This window comes from Leopardus geoffroyi, chromosome C1, assembly GCF_018350155.1.
Source record: "Leopardus geoffroyi isolate Oge1 chromosome C1, O.geoffroyi_Oge1_pat1.0, whole genome shotgun sequence".
Classification (NCBI taxonomy): Eukaryota; Metazoa; Chordata; class Mammalia; order Carnivora; family Felidae; genus Leopardus; species Leopardus geoffroyi.
The window spans coordinates 157,053,537-157,074,929 of record NC_059328.1 but is presented as its reverse complement, the minus strand read 5'-3'; the positions used below and the strand labels follow the sequence as shown (position 1 = coordinate 157,074,929).

Sequence of the window (21,393 nt, the reverse complement as noted above, 5' to 3'; positions counted from 1 at the left end):
AATTTATGGGTCAAATCCACAGAACAGTCCTAAGTCAACCCTTCTGCTCTTGGGATGAGAACAGTATGGCATCTGAGAGCCTTTATGATGCCAGTATGAGACAGGTCCATCTTTTGTTTGAAATCTTCCAGATTATTTATCCTGCAGCTCATTCTGTAATCAACGCCCATATCACTCACACAATACACAGCATCGTCAGCACAGTAGGGACAGTTATTAAGAGGGTCAAATCAGCACATCCTGGTAGTCTGTTTGATGAGCCAACTCCGACGATGACTTGAGCTGACTGTCAAGTATTGAGGATACCTATCTGGGCACTCGTCACAGAAGTTCTTCCAGGTCAGGTATGATGAGAGCTAGCCTGGTGGGCTGGATCTCCCTGGTCAAGTGGAGCTCTCCTCCAGGAATACTATCTTATGAGGATGAGATCTCAGTTTCTTTCATCCTTGTTTCCCTCACTGTGAAGCACCTTGAAGTAACACTTCATATAAAGGAAGTCAAGTTGGACTAGACATACCATGGGCTATCTCTATGTGTCAAATAATCATGAAAATTTGCAGCTACAAACTTTAGTGTTTTAATTGCCAAGAGTCTGGATTTCATCAGTAATTTTGAAAAAGCGTTTGTTAAGGGACTTGTACCAGCGGGCAGTATTGTGAGGTGTTAAAAACTATAAAACTGCCATTTGCTAACTTTATCACTGTTCTGCACGCATTTCCTCAGAAGACATGAACTGTGCCTACTTCAGATTCACGAAAATGAAATGAAATAAATATCAGGAAAGCACTCAATATCAGTCTGGGCACGTATTCGTGCTCAGTAAATACTATTTTTAATTTTTTTTTTTCCAACGTTTTTTATTTTTTATTTTTGGGACAGAGAGAGACAGAGCATGAACAGGGGAGGGGCAGAGAGAGAGGGAGACACAGAATCGGAAACAGGCTCCAGGCTCTGAGCCATCAGCCCAGAGCCTGACGCGGGGCTCGAACTCACGGACCGCAAGATCGTGACCTGGCTGAAGTCGGACGCTTAACCGGCTGCGCCACCCAGGCGCCCCATACTATTTTTAATTTTAATACTTGAAGAAAATCAGAAATGTATTTAAATATTTTAATGCATGTTATTATGAATTAGGATGCTATTATTAATTGTCTCTCTTATGTGCAGGCACTGTGTTAGCTCCCGGGGGTAGAAGGTTAACCATCATACTGTCCTCTAAGGAGCTGAAGTCCAGTATTGTCATCTGGAGTTTATTTACTTATTTACTTATTTATTTAAAATTTTTTAATGTTTATTTACTTTTGAGCGAGAGAGAAAGAGAGACAGAGAGAGAGAGAGAGACAGAGTGTGAGTGGGGGAGGGGCAGAGAGAGAGGGAGACACAGAATCCGAAGCAGGTTCCAGGCTCCAAGCTGTCAGCACAGAGCCCGACGCGGAGTTCGACCTCACAAACTGTGAGAGCCAAAGTCGGGTGGTCAACTGACTGAGCCACCCAGGCGCCCCTGGAGTTTATTTTAATATAGTGTTGTAACTGATGAAATAAATGGCATAAAAGTGTGTATGAGATGTTGTGAAGCTGCACTGCTCAGTGTAGACAGATGTAGGGAATATTTGCTGGAGTCATGGTACAGGCAATGCAGTGTTACTTGCTGGGTATCAGCATGGGCTACGGAAATGTCATTGGTGCTCTCCTCCAAGGCTTTCCACTCGGGCTTAAATCTAAAGAAGTGGAGAGAACCCAAGTAAGTGTTTTTGTTTCAACCATTGGTTTTGATTGCCCTACAGAAGATGTGATACAACAAGCTTGATTGCCCTACAGAAGATGTGATACAACAAGCCCCTACTATTCCGTATACAAAGTAACTTTTGTAATAATATATACCTTTTTTAGCTTAGTTCAAAGAATAAATTTTAATTCATTTTTTTTCAGTTTTGTTAATATTTATGCCAAACCACATTCTATTCAAGTATTCAAAAACCTGGACCAAGTCAAAAGTTTCTGGTGTTTAAGCAAAAATAAGCCAAAAAAAAAAAAAAAATCCAAGAGGCAATTATACTGCAAAGGAAACATACTACAGTAGTGAAAATTACTTAAATATAGTAGCCTTCTATCCTTATTTCCTGTGGTTTACCATATTTTCCTTCTCCCTGAGATATTCTCGTGGCAGCAAATAGAGAATCTCAAAATCTGTACTTACAGTAATCATTTGGGTTTTTTGTACTTTTGTCTGGGGCATTTTACTTTCTTAATTAGGAACATGGCTTGAGTGGCTGCGGGCTAAAAAACAGCCTGGTACTGCTTCTCATCCCCTGTTAGGGAAAGGGGGAGGCTGGCACAGGCCTTTGATGTCATTAGATGGCTGATACATTTCATTTGTACATTTTGCAGAAGGTGCTTGGGTAAGTGTGGCAATGCCACAGTGGCCACGCTTGCTATTTGGGGAACGTGAAAGAGTATCCCTACAATCTTGGTATCTTTGAGGAATCTGCCAAACTGGAGGTTTAATGCCACTGTTTTGTTCCTCTCCTAAAGGCATAGAAAGGCACCTTCTCAAATTTTTAGTCTCCCTTCAGACATGAATGTGGCTCAACGTGGATCAATGTGGCTCACAATGATCAAACGTCAGATGTGAATGAACCACAAAGCCAGCCTTCTTTCTGACGGGTGAAGACCTGGTGTGTATGTATATTGTGTTCTAGCACTGGATGGAGGAGATTGCTCTGGATTAGCTTTTAAAGAAATTTTAAAAATATCTTTTTTTTTTTTTTAACAGCAATGTATTGGGACAGAGGGTAACTACACTTGTGGTGAGCATAGCCTAATATATCAACTTGTTGAATCACTCACTGTGTTGTATACCTGAAACTAATGTAACATTGTGGAGAAGCTTTTTAAATTTTTTTAAATGTTTATTTATTTTTGAGACAGAGAGAGACAGAGTGCCGGCAGGGAGGTGGGTGGGTAGAGAGAGAGGGGGGACACAGAATTGAAAGCAGGCTCCAGGCTCCGAGCTGTCAGCACAGAACCTGACACGAGGCTCAAACTCATGGACTTTGAGATCATGACCTTGAGGCAAAGTTGGACGCTTAACGACTGAGCCACCCAGGCGCCACTATGGAGTAGCTCTTAAAAAAAGTCTTTTCGAGGAGGCTCTAAGTATTACACAGGTATGTCTAACAAGTTGTTATTCTCAGTGAAGTGCACGGCAGCATGTAAGGCAGCAGAAGTTTCTTAGCTTGCCTAAAAAGGATTTCAATGCGTCTATAAACATGATTAGTTTAGAAGCCTCAGCACAACGTCTTACAAGGAGAAAGTCTGTAGAGTGATTAACCATTTGTGACCAAAGTAAAAGAACCAGGAGACTCTAAAGCTAGAATTTGGGTCTTTGATTCTATTAAGAGACTTGTTATCTTCTGGAGAAGAACCCACACTGTGCTTTCGAGGACAGACAAGCCAGGCTAGGTAAAGCTGGTCTTTCTCCAACTTCCCACAAAAGATGTGCACTAAGAAGACTACTATTCAGATGGGGCTGACTTTTTTACAAAGAAAAATCCAGGCTTTGTTTGGGGGCCATCCATGTTTTTACTTCAAGCTTAACTCTTCTATGGCTGACATAAATGTTGACAGAGAACACAGTTACATGCACTAAGCCTTCATGCAAAGATACAAAATGGAGGCTCCTTTTAGTCTGAGTGGATATAAAGATCCTATGACCCATGAGAATGCCATTGCTCTGACCTGATTCTCTCTTATTTTTGAATTCTGACCTGTGTTAGAGGGTGCTTTTGAAATGGACACTGGCACACCATACTTTGTCCAGTAAAGTTCTCTTTTTTGATAATAACCTACTCTACCATAGAATTCAACCCTTCATTGATATAGAAGTCCAACACTGCACTTGCTTTTGTTAAGAACTCTGATTTCACCCTTACAGTCTAAATTTCAATATTAGATGTGGTCTTAAGAGATAATTTAAGGCAATAATCTACCCCAGGGATAAATCAGAGCATTTTAGATATAGATATTTCTTAGGAGCTCTAGGAAGAGAGTTTTTAGAATTTCCGTTGGGAATCTGTACTAGGATCTGATCATGTTCACTTAAAGATGTCACTTTTCATGTATGGGCTAACTACTCCTGTAATTTCAGCAGCTATCTTCCAGTTTTGGGACTTGGTGGGAAATGGTCAGTTCAGTTCTCTTTTACAGTACTTAAGTGAGGATCGATCAGAAACTTACAGCTTTCATTTCCCCGGATTAAGACATGTCTATTTTAATGGTGGCAGAAAAAAGTTTCTAGCCCACATGGTTATTATTCTATTCTTCCGGGGTCACTTTTCAATGAGCAACTCAGGAAATAGCTACCTTTGGCTATGGTTTTCACCTGGCCCATTGGTGCTGAAACACTGTCAAGATCTTTCTGATTTTGTTTAAAGAATTGAATTTCCCTGAGATCCTCGCTGTATGATCTGCAAGGACCATTGGTGCCTCTATTTTTGTTTTTGTTAAATTAATTTTCTAGTCTGGGAGTTTTGAGCTCGTAACCTCTGCAAGGAGACACTGCCATCTGCCACGTAGCTCAGCCTCTGAGCTGTGGGGCTTAGAGGAAGCTGTATTTCAAGGACAAGGAAGCCAAGGAGGGGAATTTATTTTCGCTTTTCACAGACAACGGTGGGAGTGATTCTAAACTCTGGTAGGAGACTGCGTTAGGTGCCAAACTGCTACTGTCATCTGCATAATGTGTAATCTAAGGTGTTGATTCATCTCAGATAGACAGGCACATTTAGTGAGGGGAGGCGAAATTACACATTGCCCCTCTGCCTGCCCCTTAAGAAACCAATCACATCCTTGTCTCCATCAACTCTACAGAGGCAGGGACCTTTCTGCTCCACTGAACTTGCTTCTTGTCTCTACTTAGCAAATTGACTGATGGCACTGGCTCTTCCCCTGCTGCTGCCTCTGTCGCTGCTAAGTGCGGCTGCTCCCCCCACCCCTGCAAAGGAAAGAGACCATATAAATGTGACTGGCTGCGTTGGGGTGCAGTTTTTACTTTCTTTTTGTAAAATTGCATGCCATCCCTAAATAAGACTTACACTTTGAAGACTGGAGGAACATAGTTTGGAAAGTAGCATGCTATTAAATTTGAACCATTTGATGTTAATACAGTTGCAGAGTAACTGATTTTAGTGTGCAATTTGTTGAAGATAGCTGTTTGGCATAGAATTTAGGTTTTAGAGACTGGACATACAACTGCATGTTTAGGAAGGGCATCAAATGCCTTTGTTTTAACAAATGGAGCCTCTCATTTTAATAAAATTCCTAACATTAAATATTTAGTGTAACTTCTATTTTTAAATACACAGCGATCAGAAGGGAGACTCCCACAACTTTGACTTTTTGCAACATTGTCCTTTGTCTCCTTTCCCATTGTACAGTAATGGTGTTTCTTAGTACATTCTCTGGGGGGACCGAGGGTAGGAGGTTTCTACATCCATCCTACTATAAACTTTTTATAAGTATTTATATGAACATTTGTTATAAACATCTTTTTTTTGTTTGTTGTCCACAACTTTATTGTATTGAAAACAATTTTTTTTAGTATGAAATTTATTGTCAAATTGGTTTCCATACAACACCCAGTGCTCATCCCAACAGGTGCCCTCCTCAATGCCCATCACCCACTTTCCTCTCCCCCCACAACCCTATCAACCCTGTTTATTCTCAGTATTTAAGAGTCTCTTATGGTTATAAACATCTTATAAACATTTTCTCTGATTTTCAAACAATCATCCTCCTTTTTAGCAATGAAGAAACTGAGGCCCAGACTATTTGAGATTTTCCCATTCTTTTTGGTCGAACCACATGAAATTGCCACTATGTAGCTTAAAAATGGTTGAACATCAGCAGCTTCATATGTCTCAACCCAACAGCTGTTCAAGAGAGCCAGGATTCAAACTCAAGTCAGCCAGGGTCAAAGTCAGCCTTCCCTCCATTATGCTGTGATGCTGCCTTATTTATTTATATTCTGTATTGTTCCAAGAATATAGCCTTGTATGCATTACCTACTTACTCTATGTGTTAATAAAATATCTATTGATTGGCTTTTTAAAAATGGATTTTAAGGAAGTACCATAGAGCTATGTTTTGTAACCAGTTAGTAAAGTATTAGATATCAGTTTTTACTGCTATAAATGTGGGTAGTAGTAAAGGACTAGTAGATACTATGTCTTGAATCATTAATTCCTCTACTCTCTGCATATGGTACAAGTTTCCCAACTTCCAAACAGCATCCAAAGAGTGATGGGCTTCTCTTGGAACAGGTGAAATCCTGCATCTCTGGTCTCTCTTCTTCCTGTGTTTTCTCCTGCCAGCAAGGCTCAGCAATGTCACAGCTCTTAAGAAATGACTAAAAAAGCAATTAGATGATTTCCCTTCAAAATACCTCTCCCCTTTCTTTCTCACTCTATTACCATCTTCTTCCACACTTTAATGTCTTTCCCTCCAACACTTTCTCTCTTCTAGAGATAATATTCTAATTTTTTGGCCACAGGTGTTTAGCTCGAATCCTTATACTGACCATTATAAGAACGTGGCTGCACATTTTGGAAGAACCCAGGTGGTTTTCATACTGAGTATGTCCAAAAGATATGAATTTTGATAGCAAATCAATGACTGCACGATTTATAGTGTAATTACATAGTAATTACTCAATTTGCTTGTGAACACTGACTCCCCTCCGTGGGTTTTAAACAGATGTCACAGCAGATGCACTTCATTTAAAGGAGAATTTCTATTAACTGCCGCAGTGGTTGGGCTTATCATTGTCAGTGGTGCTGAATTAAATCGGTAAGAAAGGGCACTGTTGAAAACTATTAGGGAATATGATTCAGACAGGAGAGGGACAGACAATGTTACACATGGGAGGGCTCCCAGTCTTTGAAGGGGATTGATGAACACTTGGCTTTGGGGTTATGTGACAGTTATTGATAGTAATAACTGAGTTTTGTACCAAACTTTCCAGTGTGCAAATTTATTTCTCCTCATGTTTTCTCATGTGATTATCACTGGAGTCCAGGATTGAGGTATGAGTATCCTGAAGCTCAGAGGTCACCCAGATTCTTACCGGGGTGTGTGTGTGTGGGGGGGAGCCCAAACCAGTGCCCAGGCTGCTTGGCTCCCAAACCCACTTCTGTTTTCATCACACCATGCTGCCTCTTCAAGCAAAGTCAGTGCAGTCAACAAATCAATTAGACGGTTCCTGTGTTTTTAATCAAACTGACTGACCTTTTGATTTGTTAATTTAAAATCAAAGCAATTGAATCACTTGTTTGCAAAAAATACAGACTAAGAAGCGCTTGTTTAGTTTTCCATCAAACTCTCGGTGTTGGTGGTGTGTATTTTCAGACAGCTACAGTTTGAAATCAACTTTTTGTGCAACATGGGAGACTGCCAGACATGCACCAGCTTGTTCAACTAAATCTATACAAAACCAGGATAATCACCACTAGTAGCATCCTTTTTAAATGTGTAGAACAATGTGCCCATATTGATATTGACAGTTTAAAATTATGGGCAAGTTTGAAATCAAAGAATGTACAAACTCCTCAGTTGAAATCTTGATAGCATTTCACTGAAGCCTGGGAATAACTTGCATATATATATATATTGGGGAGAGAGAGAGAGAGAGAACAAGGAGGGCAGGGGCAGAGAGAGAGGGAGACAAGAGACAGAATCCCAAGCAGGCTCCACACTATCAGCACAGAGCCCAATGTGGGGCTCGAACCTGCAAACAGCAAGATCATGACCTGAGCCAAAATCAAGAGTCAGATGCTTAACCCACTGAGCTGCCCAGGCACCCTGCATATATTTTTTATTTTCCTTTCTGACCAACACATACATACATACATACATACACTTATTTATTAAAGTGACTTGATCCCTACTCCACTCCATTCCAGCTTCATCCAAATCTGGACAGTGGTATGTCTGGCCAACAGCCTGCTCACTACTGAGCCCTGCTCCCTGCTCTGTGAACAAAGGTCCAGCCTTAGTCAGGCTTGTCATTCAGGAGGCTGCTCTTGGGGCAAGAGCTCCAGAGTACTTCCTTTTGCTTAGTCCTTGAGGGCATTTCCCTGGGGCAGGGCTTCCAGTGGTGATTGGTTAGAACAACAGAGAGAAATGATCTGGTTGTCTGTCAACAGGACTCCCACACAAATGTAGAACTTGGCTGGAAAATCTGTTTTTTCACTTTCTTCGTGGTTCTTCTTCATAAAAAAAAAAAAAAAAAAAAAAAAAAAAAAAAAAAATCCTCAACGCTGTCTAGAGATTTCTTTTCCTTTTCCTTCCCTTTTGCCAGACTGCTATAGTCTGGGGCACTTTCACCTGCCTTTCCCATTTTCTCACCTGAAGGATCTGGCTGCCCAGCTGTGCTCTCTCCTTGCTCATTTCTCCATTCTCCTGCTTGGACTCTGTACCTCCCTTGGGAACACATACCCTCCTACAGCTTCTCTTTCCACCATTTCTGGTCTTCTCTCACCTTCCTCCCACAACTGTGAGGACTGTCCTCCCAGACCTGCTCTTGGCTGGCAAGTCAGTGAGTCAAAGAGTCTCTGCTGGGGGAGCAGTGGCCCTGAGGCTGGTGGAGAAGGAAGCAGAGGGGGAGGAAAGGCAGCACATGAAACTTGAGGAGAATGGGGAAAGGGGAAGTCAGAAGCCCCTGCAGCCTGAAAATAAAACTAATAAGTAGGGTAAGACTTGGCTTTTCTGTTCTGCTCCAACTTAAAAAAAAATTTTTTTTTAATGTTTATTTTTGAGAGAGAGAGAGAGAGAGCGAGCATGAGCAGGCAAGGGGCAGAGAGAGGGGAAGACACAGAATCCAAAGTAGGCTCCAGGCTCCGAGCTGTCAGAACAGAGCCTGACACAGGGCTTGAACCCACAAACTGCAAGATCATGACCTGAGCTGAAGTTGGACGCTCAACCGACTGAGCCACCCAGGTTCCCCTGTTCTGCTCCAACTTTAATATAACACTTTGTATATCTATTACATTAGAAATCTAATATTAATATATATAAATAAATCTATACAATATTAGAAATATTTTAACTAATCAATCTAATATTAGAAATAATTTCTGCAAAATGTCTGAGATAGTGAAATATAAACACTCCATAAAAGGTGGTCATTACATGATTATTTTTTAAGACTTAACATGACTCAAATAAATGAATTGGGTTCAAACCATGGAGCAAAATCTAATTTCGATAAAAGCAGCACTGTGTCCTTGATAAAAAATTCTCTATGTTATAATATACAGATTGTGGCAGTCAGTTGTGAGGGATGTCACAGGAAATTTATAATAATAGTCACCAAGTGCTGAAGTTTGTGTATGATTTTGGAGACAGGAGAGTGTAAACGAAAAGACTTAGATTCAACTTCTAGATGTGTATTAGTCTTGAAACATTCTGTAATCTCTATAGACTTCTCTTTCTTAGCCTGCAAAATGAAGATGCTACAGAAGCAATCGTTCACGGTTGCTCTTAGCTCAAATGGGATCATATACACAAAACTCATGGCACTGTGCTTAGCACACAGTAAACACTCAATAAAGGCTGTCCACTACTGGGTTTCAATTTAAAAAGGTAGAGCAGATTTGGGGCATCGGGGTGACTCGGTTAGTTGAGCATCTGGCTCTTGATTTTGGCTCAGGTCATGATCTCACCGTGAGTTATATGATCGCTGCCTATCATCTTTCTGGCTATTTCAAATGCCCATAGGTCCTTTTTCAACAGGGTTACATTAATTAATTTATATGGAAGTTCATCATATCCTAGACTTATTTCACTAGGGCATGAGGGATATTTTATACTATTAGAAAACATATGAAAAGCCCTTTGTGGGATCTCAGGTAGATTTTATTAGGGAAGAAGGATTTGTTGACCCTTTCATATTATAGGGTATTTTCCAAATGCCTTATAACTATATGGTTTATGGTAATTCATTTGACCAACATCTATTGAGCACCCACTAATTTCCTGCTCTAGCCTAGATGTCAGGGAGCCAAAGCATTAGATCTGTCACAGTCTGGTGAGAAAGCATGGCGCCTTACACACAGCTGAATAAATATTTGCCCAGGCAACTGGAAAATAAGTCCTTACTTAATCACACTTGCTGTTAGAGACCTAAGAACAAGCCAGCCTAGGAGGAAAGGTGGGGGAGCCACTACTCTGAGTTGCCACAGGTTTGCTGCCTGGAGAAGTCTTTACAGTGCTTAAAGATCTTTCTGTGCTGTCTCTCCAGGGCTCAGTAAAATTCACTGAGAATACCTGCCACAAAGCCCCAGGAGAGAGCACTGTGATGTGGCCAACGTTTCTCTTGTTCTCTCTTTTCAACCTATGAATTGTGTAATATTCTGGTTTCCATTCTGGTCTGTTCAGTGGCAGAGCCACAGGTCAGGAAGGACTTTGGTTATAGCACATCCAAGGCCATAAATAAACACAGCATTAGAAAAGCAAACTCTTGGATGCCAGCCATGCAATGAAGGGAAACTGCCATATCTGTGGCCAGAGAGAGGGCAGGGTGAGTATCATTTGCAGAGCTCCCTCCTCCTCAGCCCTCCACTGCCCAAAGCCAGAGCTGCTTAGCATCATCTTGTTCATTCTGTTTCACCCGGGTGCCAGTCTAGGCTGGTCCAGTCTCCTGTAAGCACCTAAGGTTACAAGGCAAGTAAACAACGAGTTAGCATTCTAACTCAGGCCATCTGACTCTGGGGTTCACACTGTAAACCACAGTATAGGTCACATTCCCAGCACCTAGAAACAGTACTATTTCTGGTTTTCCTTTTATGTCTCTGTGATGGTTAATTTTATGGGTCAACTTGGCTGGGCCACGGTGTCCAGATATGTGGTCAAACATCATGCTGGATGTTCCTGTGAGGGTGTTTTCGATGAGATTTACATTTAAGCCAGGACTTTTGAGTAAAGCAGAGTTCTGTCCATAATGTGGTGGGGGTGGTGTGGGGTAGGGCTCCTCCAATTAGATGACAGTCTGAATAGAACAAAAGGTGGATCTTCCCCGAGGAAGAAGGAATTCTCCAGCAGACTGCTTTCAGACTTCATCTGCAATGCTTGCTATTCCTGGTTTTCCAGTAGAATACCTTGGGACTCCAACTGTCATTCTTACCTGAGTCTCCATCCTGCTGGCCTCCCCTATCAGATTTCACACTCCCCAAGCCACCACAATCCTTAAAATATAACTAGACACACACACACACACACACACACACACACACACACACACTTACACACACATTCCACTGGTTCTGTTTGTCTTGAGAACCCTGCCTGACTAGTATAGTCTTCTTTGCTTATAAATTCCTTAAGCTAGGTTCTAGACCCTCTTTTCCTCTCAGGTCTAAGTTTTGCCTATTCTCTAAGCAAATTTTTCCTGCCCATGGTCAGGTATTATCCATATGCCAATAACTCTTGAATTTATACTCTAGCTCAGATGTGTCTATGGAACTCCAGACCCATATATCCAACTGTGTACATGGCATGTATTCTTGGATCTCTGGGGAGCATCCGAATGTAGTGTGTACAAAGGTGAGTTTGTGATCTTGCAACCCTGATCCTCTTCTAGGGTTCCTTATCTGTGTGAAATGTACCCACAACCCTGTGAAAGACCAGGAGCCATTCTTAACAGCACTCTCTCCCTTATCTCTGCACTTAATTGATCACCATGTCCTTTCCATGTCACTTTAGAAACTTCTTATATCTTTACTTCACTCTATCCCCATTACCACCACCTGACCTATCCATGAGGATTTCTTGCTTTGGCTCGTACAGTAACTTTCCCAGTGGCCTGCATGCTCCTTTCTGTTGCCCTCCAATCATTTTTTCTTCATAGCCACAATGACCTTTCTAAAATCAAAGCTGATCATGTCATTCTGTGCCATGATGTGTTTGAAACCATTCAGTGACTTTCTACGGCACTTTAGGAAGAGGGTAAATTCTTAGCATGACTACAAGATGGTTCCCAAGGCTCTGCATGATCTCATTCTGCAGTGTTTCTTCATTGCTCTCTGTATTCCAGCTACTCTTACTTTTTTTTCAAGTCTTCCTCACATCACTGGTCCTATGCACATACTGTTTTCATTTTTAAAAAGGTGCAACATTATTCCTAACCTCTCAACTCTCATATCAGGAGTCACTTTGAAAGACAAGTTTTTTTTTTTTTTAATGTTTATTCATTTTTGAGAGACAGCAAGAGACAGAGTGCAAGAGGGGAGGGGCAGAGAGAGGGAGACACAGAATCTGAAGCAGGCTCCAGGCTCTGAGCTGTCAGCACAGAGCCTGATGCAGGGCTCGAATCCACAGACCATGAGATCATGACCTGAGCTGAAGTCGGCTGCTTAACCTACTGAACCACGCAGGCGCCCCACCCTTCCCTCATTCTTACCCAGATTTTTTTGTTGTACAATCTTATTTACCCCAACTAACACAAATAATAATACCTGAGATTTATTGAGTGTTTACCAAGTTCAGGTGTCAAGCACAATGCTAAATATTTCACATTAATCATATTTAAATATTATATAAGTAAAAAATACAACAAAATCTGAGCAGTATGTAATATTATTACTCTTTTTCACAGATAAGGAGCCTGAGAACCTGGGTGGGAAGCAGAGTAAAGACTTAGTGGATATTTGGCTCTCCCACTAGACTGTGTACGGAGTGAGGTGAGGCCATATAAAATGTGTTTAATACCTACTTGCTGATCAAAATAATAATCGATATTTGAATGAATAATGAACTAGGATATATTTTAATATGGGAACTGAGTATCCCTTTAATTCTCCACTCTAGTCATCTATGAGATTATTTACAAAATTCTGGATAGTTGTTTATAAATGACAAAATGGTATCTCCAGTGTTAGAGATGTTTTAGAATATCTTCCACTCTTCATTTTGATGATTATCTGTTCCATTTCCACATGAGGCAGCTATTCAGTTTAATTCTGCTCACAGTGAAGGGTTGTTTTTTTGTCCCAGTCCTTCTAGGACTTATCAAATAGAGGGGGGTCACACCTGTGTTAGCACGCTCTGAGCACGCTGTGTTAGGTAAGCCCACATAGCTGCTGTAACGAATAAACCCTAAATTTCCAAGTTTAGTACAACATACAGTTATTTTTTATTTGCGTCACGACCTAATAGGGGTGTTCCCACTTGGCCAGACAGCTTTCCACCTGGTTATCTACGAGCCCAGGTTCCTTCCATCCCTGAAGGCCTCAGAGTTCCTCCTCTCACTCCAACAGCATCAGGGGAGAGTGTGCATGGAGAAGGCACATGTACTTCCTAAAAATCCTGGCCCCCAAATGAAGCATGTCATTTACACTCACACTCCATTGTGAGAAAGTCGTCATGTGGACATTCCTAGTTCTAAGGAAGGCAAGGAAATGCTGTCTAGTTAGATGCCCAAGAAGAAAAGAGAGAAAACATATTTGAGTGAGTCACCAACCATTTTTGCCCTAGCTCCCAACCCTATAAAACAGAGCAGAGACAGGCTTTAAGATTAGTACAAAGTACCCTGGCAGATGGGAAGATGGAGCTTCATTTGAATGGTGGATATCTTAAAGACCAGTGGAGGAGGGGATTTTGAGTCTTGAAGGAAAGGTAAGTCCTTGATAGAAAGAGATGCTAACAAGTATAACTGAGACCATGCCAAAAATGATGTCAGAAGCCAGGATGGAGTAAGTGTATGAGAAAAATGTATGCCTGGGTATTGGTCTATGTGTATATATCTCAGAATGATGTAGAAATTATTTTAATGATATCTTTTTCCTGGTTTTCCTGAACTCCTTCTATAAGTAATTAAAGAACAAACAGAATTACCCCCTCCACCGTATCTTATCCCTAATGTGAAGATATGAAATAATTAGAGGGTGTGCTGTGTAAGAACTTTAATGCCATCGAAAACTTCTATTTTTAAGACTGTGCTAATTATACAGGATGAGGCTGAACAAAAGGAAGATTTACAATTAGCAGAGCACAGTTTATTACAACCATCTCTGTTTAGAGGCTCTTCTGAACCTATATATGTAATAAATGAAGACTGATCTAGTGTTTACCTTTTAGAGGATAACTCTGGAGATCATAGAAATGCAAGGCTGGGCTACTTTGGATATGAGAGTGGAGATGGTATAGGAAGACTTTTACACTCTAAGTGGTAGAGAGGAAAGACAAGGGTTTTTAGAGGGGGAAGACCTCTGTTCCTTCCTTGGTCTGCCACTCATTGGCTGGGTGATCCTAACCTTTCTGGGCTATTTCCTCCACTGTACGGGGATAATACTACATATGAAAGCACTTAACACTGAGCCTGGACTACATTAAGGACCCAGGTTTTTTTTTTAGATCCATTTCCCTTCCTTTCTTCTACTTTTCTTTTTCTTAAGCAGGATTTCATTCACCTCAATAAAAAATCCTTAAGACTTTAAGAACTGTACAAGAATGACTGTAATATCAGCTGGATGTATTTCCTCTAAATCTACCAAACTTCAATAAAGGCAGTTATAATATCTGTGGCTCTATCTGAGCAGTGTCAAGGATAAAGAAATACCTTAGTTGTCAAATCCCAGGAGGGCTGACTCAGCTCTTCTTTTCTTCCAAAAAAGATAAACTGCATCTCATGCAATCTGCTTTTTGCTAGGGGGTTTTTGTTTTGTTTTCAAACAAGATCTTCAGTGCAAAAGACAATCTCTCATACATATACATAAAAGGAGCCATGATGAGTCCCATGAAAGTTTGGGCTTTTCCCTAGATTCTGTTGCCAGAATATTAGATATTGATATGAAAAGCTGAGAGCTTAAAAATTGCACAGTATTACATATTATTCAATTGTCAAATGCTGTGGGCTTCCCATCCCAAGCCTCAGCTCAGCTATGAATGGCCTGTATACTTAAGTGCATCTTCCTATTGACTGAAAGGATAGAGGCCCTCACTCCTGAGAAGGCATTAGGATTGCATTATCATATCAATAGCCCACATGCAAAGTTCTTGATAAAAACGATCATAATCCAGAGGCAAGAGATAAAATATGAGAGTTTGATTTGTGTAAACAAATCAAAAGCATTTAGAGTCAGCTACTTAATCTATCTCTAAGCATTGCCAGGAATATAAATATCAGAACAGCCTCAGAGTCAGAATAGGCAAGAGTTGAGAGAGTAGAAGGAACTCTAAAGATTATTTGCTACTTTTTTCTGATTTACTATAATCCACCCATATTGACCGCCTTTCAATTCTGTGAACCAGCCAAGCTCAGAGCCTCTTGTCTTAAAGCCTCTACAAATTGTCTTTCTGCCTCTTCAGATATGTCTCTTGTAATAGTCTGGATTGTCTCTGTTAAGCTACATTAACAAAAAGCCTCCATATCTCAGTGGCTTAAGACAATAAAGGTTTGTTTGCTCATGCTGTAGGCTGTGCATCTCCAGTGTGGGTTGGCTGGGGGACTCTGTTCTTTGGTGTCACACAAGTTCCAGGTGAAGGGACCAACCACATCTTGGACCATATGCCCTGTCAGAATGCCATAGGGAAAGGGAGCTAGAGCAACATCAATTAGATGCTCCAGCACGGAAGAGACACATATCGTTTTAATGCATAACTGATTGGCCAGATCAAATCCCATGGCCCCACGGAATCTTGGGGAGAGCAAAGCGATGCAATCCTATCACAAACCTGCAAAGGGGAGGGACAGGGAACCGCTCTCCTGTCTCACACCTGCCCTGACTACCTGTATGAAGCAAGGTCGAGCTCTTCACTGTCTTAGCACCCCTTTCATTTTTCCAGAGTGCTCATCACGATTTGTAATTGCATTGTTTACTTATTTCCTGCTTTCATTTTAATCTTTTTTTCCCCCCACTGAATTATAAGATCCCTACAAGGAAGAACTACAACAGCAGGCTAATCCTATGAAACAGTTCCCCCAAACGGTCAATCTGCCTAATATATTTAAGTCCTGAATATATTTGTCTTCAGTTTGGAGAATCCTTATGGTGTCACAGTCATGTCTCTCAGTCTACGTCCTTTTTGGCTGTGTGCTGATGCCTCTCCATTCCTCCTTATTAGAGGATCCTCTCCCCTAAATACCAGCAGGGCTAAGGCAAAGACAAACTGGGCATTCCTTCAAATGTTGGTTTGGAGCAAACTGGAAAACTATCAATTAAAACCTCACAGAAATCTCCAAAGATGGGAAAAACCAACATACCCAGTGCAAATTGCTGTAAACTTTGTAAATAATGAAAAGAAAGGAATTTGGCAAACCAGCATTTTGTTGAATTTGCCTTAGGCAAACAGATTTGCAGGGAACTAGCTCAAGGCTCCCCACCCCTACAGTGGTACCTCACTGTCAAACTGAGCCTGGTGTTTAGAAATCTGAAATAACATCACTTTTTGGCCTTATGGCTAAGATCAAGTGTAGCAGTCTGAAATAACAGCCCATTTCATGGGCAAGGAAACTGTAGTTTGGAGAGATGAAGTTATTGGCTCAAATCACAGAGGCGATGGTGGAAGAGATAAAAGTATGATTCAAGTCTCCTGGTGCCAGTGGGGGCTTCTTTTCCTGAGTCATACTCCAGGAAGGCTGCAATCATTTCAATAAACTTAGCATGCTATTTAGGGCAAAAAGTTAGTGTATAAAGGAATATTCTGAGTATTTGTTGTGCGTTTTATCATTTTAAATAAAAATATTTTAACAATTATGTGTTATTATAGATACTTTTTATAACTATTCTATCATTTTCTATAGAAAAAGACTATTATTTTCAAGTGAAATAAGAAATAATTGAAGCACAATTGCCTGTGGGACAAGGTTATTTCAGCAAAGAAGTTTCAAGAATCAATTAGCTATCGCCTTAGAGAGATGGATTTTTAAATAGGCATGGTCTCAGGTCACCTGAGGGATATATTTAGCTCCCGGATGTTTCATCCTAAAAGAGGCCACCACTAAAATCAGTCAAAGGTTTCGTAGTCGCTTGTAAATATGAATTTTTTAAAAAGGCCACTCTCTGTTTAGCTTTCATTTTTTTCTCCCCTATCATTCAGGAACATGGATTCTTTTATGGCTTATGGCAAGGGTATTTTATATGTTATAGCAGGTAAACAGTAATGAGAGGAAAAAAGGAAATGTCTCGCTTTCCTCATTAGTCCTTAGATGTTGATTTCTGATTTTATAGAATTGCTGTTAATTTCCCCAGTGACGGGCTGCATAACCAAACAGCGCCTTCTTCTCTTACCTGTTGGGCCAAAGCTTGCCGTGTACTTTTTCTCTTACTATAGGTGCAGGACACAAAGCATGGTCTCAGCTTGTCTGATGAGGACAGTGGCTTGTGCCAGGAGAAGCTGCTGCTTATTAGCAAGCTGCAGGATCCTATGCAGATAACAAAAAGAGAGAAAATGTTAGGGACAGTGGAGATTAATTCACCTCTGAGAAGTGAAAAAAAAAAAAAAAAAGACTTGTATTTAGGTTACAAGTACAATAGACAAGATGGCATGAAAGCACTGAATACAGGTTGATCAAATGAAAATAAAGAATGAATAAATGAACAAATGAAGGTCGGTACTGGTCCTAGGTTTGCAAACCCATATGCCTACAAGACCAGGTAAGCAGCATGAATGAGGGGCAGACAGGTGTGAGACAATAGGGAATGGTGGGCTGTGGACAGCACATGTCCCATCTTAAAGGGGGAGCCAGCACTCACATCTAGCCGATGGTTTTCACTGATGGCATAAGGAAAAACAGGCCCAATAATACCACAGCTTCAGATTATCAAAGGAAGACAGAAATAAGGATTTTCATGTGAAATCTCTTGTTTTATATTTCATAAGTATAAATTAAACAAAACTTTGTGCAGGTCAAACGAGGTTAAAGCCAAAGCTTACCGGAGGGTCAGGGTTCACTCATGGGTGGCCAGCTCTTACCTAAGATCCAATGCAACATCTTCAGTTTCAAAATGGAGAGAAAGTGAATGGTTCAGGGGGCAGAAGCCTCTTGGGCAAGGACTCAGCTAGTGAGTGGCAGAACTGGGGCTTCTTATCACGAGTATCTTCCCTTTTACCTACAACCTTTCACTTCCACTTGGGACCACTCTGAGGTTGGCTGAATCTGATAAGATCTGTTTAAATGAAACATTGGAGGCTGCCTTCAGCTGATCTGAGCCTTGGGTCTCAAGATGCATTTATATAAAAGTTCATAATAAGAGGCATAATTTTCTCTCCATTTATATTATGGAATGAGTTCTGGGTAAAGCTGGATGACTAAAATACGATGGTCCCTCGTAGGAAATAAAACTCTGATTGCAGGTATTTGTTTGGGATGGTGTTTAAGCAGTGTGGCCAGATGGGAAGAATGGCAGTGCTGGAGTTATGGGCAGAGGCCTGAGGGGGCTGCACTGAATCCACTTGCCAGTTCCAGTTTCTGCTAACAGGTTGCTCTGTTTATACGAGAGGCAGTGCTACGTGATGGCTAAGTGTATGGGATGGGTTGAAATACTGACTCAGCTGCTCACTGGGACTTAAGTTCTCTTAAATAGTGATAATGGTACCTGGATCATAGATTATACTGAGGTTTAAATGAATCAATACGCAGAAAATGCCTAGAATGGTATTAGCACTTAGTACATGTATGCTAGTATTTGTAAATGCACACATGGTAGGGTCCTCTCCCCAAGGAGAGAAAAAGGAAAACAAACAAAACAAAACAAAAAAAACCCTCAAGGCAACCTGGCTATATGCTATTACATGACAACATCCATCATGACCTTGTAACATGAGACCACTTAACCAGACTACATGTTTGTGTGTTACCATATATGGGAGACAAAGAAATAGACAATGTATAAAAAAAACTATGCCACGTGGGGTTTGGGGCTCAGTTCTTCGGGTATGAACCCAATTGAGCAGTGCTGGCATGAATAAAGTCGCTTCTTGGAAAGACAAGCCTTGGTGTCACGACTCTCTGTGTGAAAATCCTGCTACAGTGCCAACATTTATTGAATGCCTAATATACCCTAAGTTACTTACATTTATTATTTGTAAGCATCACCACATTCCTCTTCATTTTATATTATTATCTTTACTTTAATAATGAGATAACCATGACCCTGAGAGATGGTCTCTGGTCTAATATCACCCTGGCAGGTAGTAGAACCAGGTTTGAAACTAGGTCTACACAGCTTGGGTATTTTGTATAACCCACGTCTCCAGTGTTCAACTGAAGACTCTATTTAGATCTTTAAAGGGAGGTAAAGCCAACTTTGGTCAAACACCAAATAATTATCGTCAAACACCAAAGCAAAGGAGTCCTAAAGCAAACAATTGAAAGCACTGCGATGCTTGATAATCTTCTGCCTTATATAAAAATGTACTGTTCTAAAATGCGAGTGCACCACATGACTGAGAATAAGACAGGAGAGTATGTGGCCAGTTTTTAGTGTGTGCAAAGCCTCATGCTTATCTTTTAAAATGCTATGGTTCTTAATAGATTAATAATAATAAATCAGGGGGTGCCTGGCTGGCTCTGTCAGTAGAGAATGTGAATCTTGATCTTGGGATCATGAGTTCAAGCCCTACATTGTGGGTAGAGATTACATAAAGAAAATAAAAATAAATACAATCTAAAAAAACTGTGATAAATCAAATTCCATGGAGGTAGCTTTTAGGAATTGAAACACATACTGTATATTAACATTGGGAAGATAACACCTGGATGATTTTATTTTAACATATTAAAGAAATTCCTCATTTTCACAAAATGAATATTTTCTATACAAAAAAGAATGGAATAAAACATAAACATTTGTTAAGGTCTATGAAGCATCTTATATAAAACATATTGAATGAAGAAAAGGAAGCAAGGAGTAAAGGAAAAAAGCAATTATGGACGGCTAACATGAGCTGGATCCTATGCCAGATAACTTTGTATACAATTTAGCATCTACTGAATGAAAAATAACCAAACCAGGGCCAAAATCTGTGTGGAAAATGTATGTATGGCCAACTCAATTTTCCACAGGCAGATATTTCCATTTAAACATCTTAAATCTTACTTGGACATAACTCCTTGCCTTGACCACCCATTCTGTTTTGCTTTGTTTTTTTGACACGTACACAAAATATAACTATAATTAACTTTAGCCAAGCAAGGACAGGGAGGGATGGCGTCCTCCTAACCAAAGTATTAAATTATCATCAGTGCCAGGAAAATATAAACTAGGAAACATATAGATGCAAGTTTTCTCTACTTTAGGATGAACTTAATATATCCTAAGAGATAATATCTATTTTCAGCAATAATATAGAAAGCAGGAATGTACTGCACAAGACAGGATGAAAAATATAAGCCACTTTCTACCATCTGATTTCGAAAGTATAATTTTAGTATTCAAGTTTGAGGCATAGCAACCTTACAGAATAAAAAAGGCATCCACATCCAAATGTTGGTTTTGGAATACAAAACAGTATTTCAAAGTCAAATAGAAATTAATTTGTTCATTATATACTCTTTTGGATAATTGCCATTATTGCTATTTCTCCTTGGGCAGATAATTGAAAATTGGCTATATAAATTGTTGTGTTTTTCTGGGGAAATAGCCTAGACTCAAAATTTGTCACCCACATCTTAATCTAAGTTACAATTTTACCAGGATTAAAAATTATAGCTACTCCAGTGCATTATTCTATTACACATCATTAACATCTTCCCTTCTTTTTAGCTTCATGTGGCAGAAAAGAATTCCACCAGGGCCATATTTGAGGAATCACATTCATTTTGTGTGTCTCCACATGAGAGTTAGCTATGAAGTATTTTAGTGAAGAATAGGACAAATAAAATAGTAATAATATTTGGACATGAGATTTTTTCTCCCCAGTTCTGCTTCAGCCTTCTTTGCAGCAACAAAGGGATTTGCACTGTGACTCTCTAATGTCAACATCTGGCCACATTTGATTCCGGTTTGTGTGTGGTCTGTCTGCAACCAAGGACTTGAATAAAGGCTGACAGAACAAAACAGAAAGTGCTGCTGAGTTGCCTATTTATTAACTTACCAAAGTAAGTTTTGTGATTCATTAGGAAATCAGGTGAAGGTAATACCTGACCTAATTAGTTAACAAATTTAGAAGACAGAACAGGGTTTTTCACTTTGTAAGTTTCACTGATCATGAATGTAATTTTCCTTTTCTCTTCTCACAGCCTGAGCTCCTGGGAAACAGACTTTGAGACTCTGAGATATCCACGCAGAAAGTTTATTGGGGCATGTTCTTGGGAGTGACACCCAGGCCATGATGAAAGGAGAAGGAAGAAAGGGAGGGATAGGTTGAGCTGTGATACAGTCACAAGGAGGCCTTAATGGA

The 21,393-nt window shown here is 40.3% G+C and overlaps 1 protein-coding gene across 2 annotated transcripts in view; it reads right to left on the bottom strand.

Moving 5' to 3' along the window:
- The window catches only part of B3GALT1 (beta-1,3-galactosyltransferase 1), a 95,014-nt gene that overhangs the window by 22,821 nt on the left and 50,800 nt on the right, over positions 1 to 21,393 (bottom strand). For both annotated transcript variants that reach the window (XM_045480085.1, XM_045480084.1), the window contains exon 3: positions 17,280 to 17,413. The gene's annotated coding sequence lies outside the window, so the exon portion shown is untranslated. The remainder of the gene's footprint in view (positions 1 to 17,279; positions 17,414 to 21,393) is intronic.